The following is a 10,984-nucleotide window of genomic DNA, read 5'->3' on the forward strand; positions in this document are numbered from 1 at the left end:
GCAACGCTATGTATGATTGGCACATTGCCTTCCTGAGTCAGACAGGACAAACTCCTCCAAGCAGGGCAAAGACAACTTGAAAACTTGTGAAGTGGGTGATGAGAGAGACGCTATGCTGGGCGGTACACTGTTGTGGATAATTGGTCACAGGTGGGTGGAATGAGCAATCATGAAGCAGCCAGCCAGCCACGCCTGGAAGGAAACAACAGCAGACAGGGAAGAGGACAGGGAACAGGAACTCAATATGGTAGAATAATGAATACAATCACATTCTCATAATGAAGCTACATTATTTCCCTTTTATAGATTGACTTTCACATATAAAAAAATAACTTGAGTAAAGGATCACAGTATGTCTGTTGGAAGAATAACCCACCATTTATAAACTGTGATACTATTCCTGGGAAAAGTAGATTTCATGTGAAAATTAGAAAATGTAAAAATGTTAAATACTGGGTTGATGTCATGTGACTATAATTCACTATTTGACTCCATCACTTCACCCAGATTTCAGGCCTGATCGCCAACTTCTCGCTGTAATAACTGAAACCGTAAATGGTTCCTCTTTAGGTCTAAAGATAACTTCAGTTTGGTTTCTATTCAGGTCATGAAAGTTACAACTCCTCCACACATTGATTTGTCCTCAGCATCTGTTTGGTGCTTGGGTAGGTTTGGAGTCACCGGGTGATATTGTAATATGGAGACGTGTATCATCTGTGTAGTTATGGTAGCTAATCTTATTCCATTTTATAACCTGAGCTAGCAGTGGCATGTAGGTATTAAATAAGAGGTGCCCCAGGATTGAGCCTTGGGGCACCTCGCCTGGAACTTCGTTCTGCCCTGATGAAAAGTTACCGATTGACACAAAGAAGTCCCGGTTCTTTAGGTGAGACAGGAACCAGGGACCAGGGACCAGAGTCCGACCCAGTTCTCCAGTCACTTGAGTAATATGTCAAGGTCAACAGTGTCCAATACTGCATTGAGGTTGAACAGAACCAGCCTGCAAGTCGAAAACAGCAACGGGCAGCATAAGTGGCTGCATCATGAGTCTGGCAGTTCCTGAAGCACCTGTCAGTAAGTTAAAAGAGAGAACGGAGCCTTAACAAGCGTTACTCTGACTGAACAGATGGGGATAATAATAGTATCAGCTTCATGAATACCAGCTGTAAAATACAGATAACATAGGAAAGTGGAGCACACCGTGACTGTTTCTTTCGTAGAATCTCACTGTGACTGTATCAGCCTCTGGTGAGCATCAAACTTCATGTGATATTTATCATACAGCTGGGAGTGAATGTATACAAGCAGGTTCCTTTGATATCACAGTTACTTGTATAGCAATCGCTTTTATCAGAAGGAACTTACAAGTGAGAAACAACAGTTGAACTGTGTGTTTCACTGTATTTCATCATGTTTTCAAAGCCCATTCCAAACCTAAGCATAAAAAAAGACTTCTTGTCTCTCAGCTGCACTTACCTGCTCTTTGACTTCAGATGGGTACCGGAGGGAATGCTTTTTTCTTGTGATATACTGCCTGACAAAGTCATAAAACTGAGCTGTCAAGAGTATAAAAGCCGTGAAATAACATGACCGAATGCAGGGGGGGGGAAAAGCAGAGGAATAGCCAGAACAATGCAAATGTATATTTTAGTAGTGTGGCATGTTCAACGCTGCATGAGAAGGTATTAGCAATAACCCATCAAAACCGATGGAAACTAGCTTTAACCAGTGCAACGGCTGGTAAATGTGTCTAACTGTACTGCTCAATTTTGCTATTCTGTGTCATTTTTTAAAGCCACTTGTTGCATTGAACATGAAACCATAAGCAACATTAAGAGCAAGTAAAATGTAGGGATTGTGAAAATCTCAGCTCTCAGTTCAGTTCCACCATAAACCAACCAGCAATCAACCTGGAGAAGGTGAAAGGATGATGGCTAAGCCATGGCAGATTGAACCTAAGATCATCCCTTCACTGCCCACTGGAAAACGTCTGGTCATAGGAGAGAAGAAAGGAATGAAATAAATGTTGCAGCAACAGGGACTTCCAAACCTGCCATGTTTACAACGCTAGAGAAATCTGTATTCCGTTTGAGGGATCCCAGATAAACCTGCAGCGCTTTTACATCTGGATGTTCTGAGCTCGCTGGACATTTGATTCTTGAAGATCATCTATGGTTTTCTCAAAATATTGAAAGTGTGGTGTTGCCTTACATTACATGCTTTAAGAAGCTACATTTCTGATCAGAACAATTTTGTTTTTCATACAGTAGCACAGTAGTTTTTCACACCGATTTCAAAAAGACTCATGTTTTGTCTCTAGGGTGAGGCCTTTTTTTATGATCGTATCGAAATTGGTTTATGTCGCACTTGATTTACATGATACTGGCCCTTTAAGAAGAGGAAGATAAAAATAAAAATCAAGCATGAAATTTGTGCTGGGTGAACTTGACATAAGACATTATGCAAACCTCTCAATAGGACCTGGTGAAACAATGTGAAAGTATAAAAAGGAACATGTCTGTCATTTAGGTTTTATAAGAGTCTCTACGTTAAGAGACACCATGAGTCTCTACATCCGTTTACCAAAGGAGAACAATGAACGAGAATGAATAAGATTCTATCAATCAAATATTTCCTCCTATCCCTTCTACTGGATCAAAGGGATGGACAAAGGAATGTAAGAAATGAAGGCCTCTGTTCAGAGGATATACCAGCAGGACTGCTGAATGACATAAGAAGGTATCAGGAGGAAGAGAAAGCACCTGCTTTATCGTCTTATCTCTCCCTTACTAATCCACTTTCAAATGAGGCGGGACGAAGGAGCCTGGGAGAGGCTCTGAAGCTGCAGGTACCCAACTGAAGCTCTCACCTCCTGGCTTCAGCTTAGTCGGTGCGCCAACAGATGGCATTGTAAGAGCTGTCGTCACCGTGGCGTTAACAAAACGCCTGATCTCATCACCACATACAGGAGCCCAGAGAAGAATAGACTCTTTTTTTTTTTTTCTTTTTCCTTCCCATCTCATTCTGGTCTGATCCTTCGCCGTCAAATGAGATCATCGGTATTACAACCAGGTCTAATCGCGTTACATCCTAATTTCCTTTCTCTGAGCTCTCTGTAGTGAATGGGAGGGTTCTGTGTACTTCTAAAGATGTTGTCTGCTGCCTGCCCAGCAGAGCACACCCACATCTCATTTCTCCCTCCGCATGCAGGGAATGAACGGAAGGCAATTGTGTCATGTTTTAGAGTTTACTTTAGAATTACATTTTCTTGGCAGGATAAGCTACTAAATCTAATCCCATCATATTTACTGTTGGCTGACCTTCCTTCAATGGGTTTCACTACGGATTCCGGGCTATATAGGGCCTTGCCTGTGTGAAAATACTTCCTTCTCAGCTTCTTTATCTCCGTTAAGTCAGCTTTTAAATCCTGACCAAGGGGTAGCAGAAATGGCACGTCATGAGGCGTTTTCTTAAACTTTGATACGTAGATCTGACGGCTGTGCACCAATCACCTTTGAAGTGCAGACTTGAGAAAGTTCGACCTGGTGTGAGTGAATCTCAAAGTGGAATCGTTGTACTTTAGTGGAACTCTGTAGGAAGCCTCTGAAAAAGTACAACGTATTTTATTTCTAACGACAGAAGCGAGTCTCCATGGTGGTTTTAGAACATTTTAATATCCGAGCAGGATCACCTGAATAAACACAGAAAGCAGTTTTCAAATGAAGATTCCATCCACCTATGGAAAAAGCTAACCCAAGTAAGCTCAAACAAGTAATTGCCTCATAGACTTTTTGGCCAGTTTTAGCCAGTTGTGCCACCATTAGCGGCAACAACTGACTTCAAGAGTATGAGAGTCTTAAAGCACTGAGGAATTGTCATTCAACCACATTGTAGGGGTTTTCAAATATGACAAGTGTGTTTTAGGTTATATATATTTATGATAAGTCTAGATTTTGACTTGGCCACACTAGGAGTGTTTTCACACGTTCGGTAGACTCTGTTCAATTAGAAACCAAATTTGCAACATTTGTTACATTTTCAGTGGTGGCGCTACACCAAGAACCACAGAACAAAACAACACAAAAAGCTCTGCAGAAGAAATGAGCGCAACTTCCTTCTTCACTAAATGTAAGATAAATTAGAATAGCTTTAGATTTTAGTGGTGGCAGGGTTTCTCTTCTCTTTGGCAAACATGTGAAACTACTAGCATTACACTCTCGCGTTTGTTTTGCTTGTATTTGTCCAGGATGCCCGGCACTGTACTCTGCTTCCTGCTTTTCCATCCACATACACATTCGAACTGCATCAGAGTTCACTTTAACTGATCCAAGACCTAGGTTTGTTTGCTAGTGTGTTCACTTTTTTGTTCCGCATCAGAGTTCGATTACACATTCACACCTCCCCAAACGAACCAGACTTTCTTAACCAACAAATTAGAGTTTAGAGACATTACAAACACTAGACATGTTTCAAAATGATCAAGAACTCAATGCTTAATCACGTCAAGGAGGCCGCTAAGAGGCAGAAAGCAGCCCTGTAGGGCCTGCAGAAATTTGATAAATCTCCTCATGCTTAGCCTAAGGAAAGGAATTGAAAAACAAAAGTATTTTCTTCCAAAGAAAATATTCAGGCCTAGCTAAAATCTCCCAGACCTTTGAGTGAGGGCGTGTTGTGGTACAATGAAATGTCAAGTTTAAGACAGCAACTCAATAGGCTGTCTTAAACTAACCTATAGAGCTAGTGTCTATAGGCTATAACCTGTTTTGTGGTTGTTTGGCACAAAACAACACATAGCACCACCAAAACATCTGAATATCCACAATGATGCATCATGATGGAGGCATGGAGCACTTGGGTTCCTTTTCTTCAGCTGAAATTTGGTTTCTAATATGAATGGATGAACTTCTAAGCAGTTCTGGGAACGCACCCAGCCCTCAACAGATGTTACTGAACTGTAACATCTGTCTCTTCATTAAGAGTCTACAAAGGCTTTCTGCTACCACTTTCCTAGACTTAACAGTCCTGATACTAAATAAAATGACTGTCAATGGGCCTTTTGGCAGCACTGAACATTTACCTTACAGCAAACAAACTCCCAAGGGATATATGTTGATTGCTTCACAGAAAGAAACATGAATGTTTAGAATGGCTTCCTCTTTGTATATTGTACTTTGGGGAAATTTAAGGTTGTAATCTATAACGACAATAATCTGTTGGGTTTGGTAAGGACAAAAACAAGAGAGCAGTTTATATTCTAATACCAGTGCTTGCTTACGTCTTCCCGCCTCACCAATTACCAAATGATCTTTCTGATCATTTCTCCGTCTCCTCTTCTGTTTGCTCTCGCTGTTCATTTTATTAACTACCTGGAGTTTTTGCTAAACTATCAATCGCTCCTCTTGAACAGCTGTAGCTCCATCGATCCAGAAAAATCCCCCCCGATCCCGATGCTCCCTCCCCGCCTTCCTAAACTCTCGTTTTTAAAGTCTCTTTCTCACATACCATCCGTACCATCTGTACCTCCACACCAATAAATAGTTAAGGTATGAAACCGCTACGGCGGGCATAATAATCCACGGCAAGAAGACTCAGCCCCTTTCAAGCGATTCAGCTTCCTGTGTTCATTGCGTTTCCCCCCCAATCGGCTCGTCTCACAAACACGATAGATTTGTTGGAAAGCCTTTGTTGTTTGAAGTCATTGTCTGCTGTCTCTTGTGAGTAAATGTATATCTACAATGATGGATATGCCTTTTCTCCAAAAAAAAAAAGATGCATTGGTTAATTAATTTAATGGCTTGTGCTGTATATCTACGCATGCGTATGTACGTGAATGACTCCACTGTGTGTGAGGTTTTATGTTGTAAATTAAGCAATATAAAGAAAAAAAAAGGCTCATTAACTCGAAAACCAGCAAGACAAATTAGAAGCGGTGGTCTGATCATTTGTCAACATTTAATTAATGATGCTGAGAGCATCCAGCCGGAGTGCCGATCCTGCACATTTTCATCTGAGAGCTTTACCGTTACAACATGTGTTAACGTGCAGCATGCATGATGGTCCGCAGGTCCAACAGCCGAGTTCACTGGTAGGAAACAGCTTGGACAGTTGTTTTGCTGTGAAGCACATTTTAAAGGTACGGCCATGTTAAAACATCAGGTTTATATATTAAAGTCTTTCATAAGAATAGTTCACTGATTAATGTCAAACCTTTTTCATATATTTATGAAATATCTGGTAAAAAGCTGTGAAAATAACAAGACTTGTTAGCTGTTAGCCGCTAATTATGCTAATGTTAGCATCTCCCTAACCCTCCCAACAGTGCTAGGCTAAAAGGGCTAATTTACAGTTAGTACAGCTAGTGATCATCCCTTTAAAAATAAAAATAAAACTTAGACTGATTAAGTATAATTTGGATAATTCTACACTGAACATGGATACATTAACATTTTAAAATTGCAGTGCTGTTGTTTTTTCCAATACCTTCTTAGAGAGAAGCATGATGTAGTTCATCATTATTTTTATAATGATTACAAACAATTCTTACTAATTATTATTAACATAGCTTTTTTATTTAAGAAACCCTTATTTGGAAAATTTAAAAAAAAAAATAGTTTTCAAATAATTGCTACAGATTTTTCTTCATTTCATGAACCCAAACTGCAAATACACCTCAGTTGCATAAAATGTCCATCTCTTGAGGGAAACTACAGGCTTCTGACTAGAGCTTCCAGTTTTATAATAAAACAAATCTCAAATTCTGCATTGAAATGTGATTTTATGAGACTTGCTTTCCACCACTGTGCTTAAATTTAATTAAATCTCCTGTACAGCAAAGCCGATTCTCTTTAAACCAGGAGTAGTTTTGCGACACAGAACAAACTTACATGCTCTTATCGAGCAGAACGTTTTCATACGGTTTGATATTAAGAAGAAGTAAGAGCTCCCCTTTTTGCTTATTCGAGAAAAATCCAATTTTATGCCCCGTCTATTTAGTTTCACCTGATGTCCCTGTGATTGATTCGCTCCCTGCTTTCCTTTCTACCGGCGCCCACAGACTCTTCGATGTTAAGGCGCTAACTTCTTCGTGGCGCGCTTTACGGCGTCACGGAGTTCACATCAGTGCGTTGTTATGAGCCGTATTTAAAATTCATACTCTCAGGTTAACAAAAGGAACTCTTGAAAGAAAGTCGTGCTTGTGCCTGAGCGTGGGGGGAAGTAAGGCGTGAGGACGTGGGCTTCACCGCTGTCCAGCCAGAGCTGCGGCAGATAGATAGAGAAAGGAAAAGAAAGGATCTGGGTCTGGAGAGAGGAGTGGGCGGAGGAAGGACTTCGGAGGGAAGGGTGAGATGACTGCGGAGGCGGAGGTAAACACAGGGGACAAACCCAGGGAAAAAACAAAAAAGACTGGAGACACATCTCTGTTGTTTGTTTGTGAAGGATATGAAAGTCCTTCTGCCTTATTGGCTCTGAAGGCTTCTATGGTAACATCACCCAGGGGCGACTGTGGCAGAGGTAAAAGCTTCTGCTATCGTCTAAAATGAAAAATGAGAACAGTGTTTGAAGAGGATAAAAAAAAAACACGTCAGGTTTAATAACAGACTCCAGCTTTTGGACCATCTTTATTTTATAGTATAGTTTGTTTGTGTAAGTTATTACTTGGGCACATGTAAACATAANCCTTTGCTTTTGTGTTTAAATATTTCTCTATTTGGGTCAAAAAACCAGCCGTGACGTTTATGTCAGTATTAGAACAAAGTGAAATAAGCTGGACTTGTGTGACATAATTTTTTGCATTATTAAAGTGACAGTTGAGAGTCACATTTCTGAAGTTTGGTGGAAATGTTTAGTGTCACACAACAAGAATGAACAGTAAAACTGTGTATTCCAATTTTAATTGTTTTGTAAAGGAAACCTTGGCTCTGAACTAAAGCTAAGCCTCTCCACTGACAACACTATCTGCAACTTACCAGAATCTCATGAGCCCATCACAGTCTGTGGCAATGACTCCCAGCCAAGAAAAATCTGTTTTGTCAATCCCTTTTTTTTGTTTGTTTTATTCTGTTTGTCTGGACTTCGTTTGGCACTGCATGAAGTAAACTCTAATTAAACAATCATGGCCATGCAGCCTCTTTCTCCCTCTGTCCTATTGACTTTGCAACAGTACTCATACTCTCCTCAGTATAAAGTCCCATGTCTAATGCCAGTCGGGGAAAAGAGCTGTTGTCACACACTGTTTGTCCCTCCATCTCTCTCCATCTCTGTGAGCACAGAGTCTGCATCAAACCACTGGGCACAAAGAGCTTTGAGAGAGAAAACCAAGGCTTGAAGTGCTGAGTTTTGGCTCAACTGCAGAGCACAAATATGACTCAAGTAAACAGTCATATTGCAGTCTTGCATCTTCAAAGTGCCTTTAAATAAGTTTCTCTTGATGCAATAGGCATAAAAAAAATCTCACTCAGTCAAAGGATTTCTATATTTGAAGTACATGATGCCATACTCAAAAAATGAATTCATCCACAGGACGAATCTGTTCAGCTGGAATCATCCAAAAATGTAAATAAACACTGTATAAATAAATAAAACATTCATCCATTTCATACACAAGCTTAATTTGGTTCAGTGTTGCTGCAGGGATGGACTCCATGAAAGGTGGGGGATTTGCACTGGACAAGTCGCTGTCTGCAATGTTAGATGACAAAACAGAGCACAAATAATATGCTAATAATAATATTTTTTCAATGAAAAAAATAGAGAAATGACATGGTGAGGCACATACATTAAGCCATTTCTGCAAAGATTTTTTATAAATCAGTTAACTTTGTGTTGGTCTAAGTAGATGCAAATAAAGATTTGCTCCTTTAAGGGGAGGACTTATGCATTTTCCAGGGATATAGTTCTATTTTATAGCACAATTTATAAGGGCTGTTGTAAACGAATATTTTAGTAATCAAGTAATCTATAGATTATTCTTACGATTAATCGAGTAATCGGATAAAAAAAAAGATAAAATAAAACATTGGTAAATCTAACATAACAGCAGTTACTATCGCATATCAACATCAGTCCAGTTTTTCACATTTGAGCTTCCCTAACAATTACTTTTCTGTAGTTTAGAAAATGAACCTCTTGCAATAACAGCTCACCTTATAAGTTAACCTGAAGAAATGTTTTACTAAAATCTGAAATTATATTCAGTGTGTAGCTGAGTTAATTTTAATTTTTTATTTTTTTTGATGAACCTTCTCAAAACACCTTGTTGAATTTACATGATTGCTGTCACCTTTGCACTTATTTCTGTTTTATACTGTTTTATTTTGGATCCTAATGTGGCCCCAAATCCATCCCCATATTTGTTTTTTCCTTGGTTTTTGAATTGTATTTTATTTTGGTGGAGAAGCTTTTATTTTCTTGTTTCCTGTCTCCGTGTCACATCCTGTGTGTTCCCGCTGCCCTCCTCAGTTCGCACCAAGCTGCGCTGTGGAGAGGTAAGCCCACAGAGTTGTCTTCTGCTGTACATTAAAATATTAAAAATGTAAAAAGAAAAAGTATGCTGTTCAACTCATAACTTGTAAATAGTTGGTTAACTTTTTGATGTTTAGCACAGCACTGTTCTGGGTATTTAATTCCCACGTTTTTTGCATTTATTCAGTTTACCGTGCCAACATGGTTATTTTATTTTTGTTCTTTTGGATGGTAAAGGTGTGTGTGGGAGAGCCAGAGCCAGGAGCTGCTGCTGAATATGTTTTTGTTCTAAACAGGTATGTGAATTATTTCAAAATGTTATCTGGTTGTTAAATGCATGTATTTTGTATATCTTTATATTACTGTGTAAAATTGTAACCTTTGGGCAGATTATTTCTGTTTCAGTTTTATTTTAATTGTTTTGTATGAATGCAGATTTTATTTTATTATTATTTGTGAACTTTAGATGATTTTAACCCATTCCTGTGAGTTCGCGCCAAGCTGCGCTGTGGAGAGGTGTGTGTGGGAGAGCCAGAGCCAGGAGAATATGTTTTTGTTCTAAACAGGAATAAATCAATGCAAATCCTGGTTCCTGTCGTGATCCATTCTACTCCTGTTACAAGTGTAATAACAAAGAGGCAGGCATAAATACGCTTATAAAAATTTATATACTCCAGCTTTTTGTTTATGTATTCATCTTCAGTCAGTTTAATAGATGAACTCTCACCTTGCCCAGACAATTATAGCTTTTGTGTTCATGTTAGCGACAGGATTTAACATCTGTGTTCATCACACACAGAAACATCTACCAGCTATGTACTGTCACGATGAGCTCCGCCACCCATTTGTTGAGACCGGGATGATATGAAATACATTTTCCGGTTCGTCCGTAAAGCTATACTTATGTTAATCATCTAACGCGGAGCCGCCCACAGTGTTCAGTCTATCCACTCACCTGTATAAATACACCTGCAGCGCTCTTCCCCGCCACCACGCAGCAGCTTCGGGAGGAGAAAAGCTGCCGTACCCCAGGCATCACGCCAGTCATTTTCAAGGATGCTTATTGGTCCCCCGAAAAACGACCGAGACATTATAATCAATCAATAAAATCCTCTCAGGCTGAACTTGAAAACTGGACATTCTGCTACCAATACTTAGCTTCCGTCAACAACTCAGGCAGAAGTGAGAGCTCTGCTCAACGCAAATAACGACCCGGCCGGAACACAGTGCATTAAATAATATAATATAACTTAACGAATCTTATGAAATAAAAAGAAGGAAATATTTTTAATGGCACTGCCTTATTTGCTAATTTTTCTTTGATTTCAGGCAACCTTTATCTCAAGAATTTAGAATCTGAGGCAGATACATTTTCCTCAAGGAATTTTAATAATCGAGGTACTGGGATCACTTGAGGAATCGTTTCAGCCCTACAATCTATGTTACCATCAATTATAAAAATGCTCTATGTGTCAAACATACATCAAAAGAGATTTAATTTCATTATGTGACAAATTGAAAT

General features: G+C 39.4%; 1 long non-coding RNA gene across 1 annotated transcript; it reads left to right on the forward strand.

Annotated features, from left to right (window-relative positions):
- The first annotated feature begins 9,191 nt into the window (after nt 1–9,191).
- Nucleotides 9,192–10,050, forward strand: LOC103156397 (uncharacterized). The gene is made up of 2 exons (XR_478143.2): nt 9,192–9,758; nt 10,029–10,050. It is a non-coding gene; the product is annotated as an uncharacterized LOC103156397 (long non-coding RNA).
- The last annotated feature ends 934 nt before the right edge of the window (nt 10,051–10,984 follow it).

This window comes from Poecilia formosa, unplaced genomic scaffold (assembly GCF_000485575.1).
Source record: "Poecilia formosa unplaced genomic scaffold, Poecilia_formosa-5.1.2 Scaffold479, whole genome shotgun sequence".
NCBI classification, from domain to species: Eukaryota; Metazoa; Chordata; class Actinopteri; order Cyprinodontiformes; family Poeciliidae; genus Poecilia; species Poecilia formosa.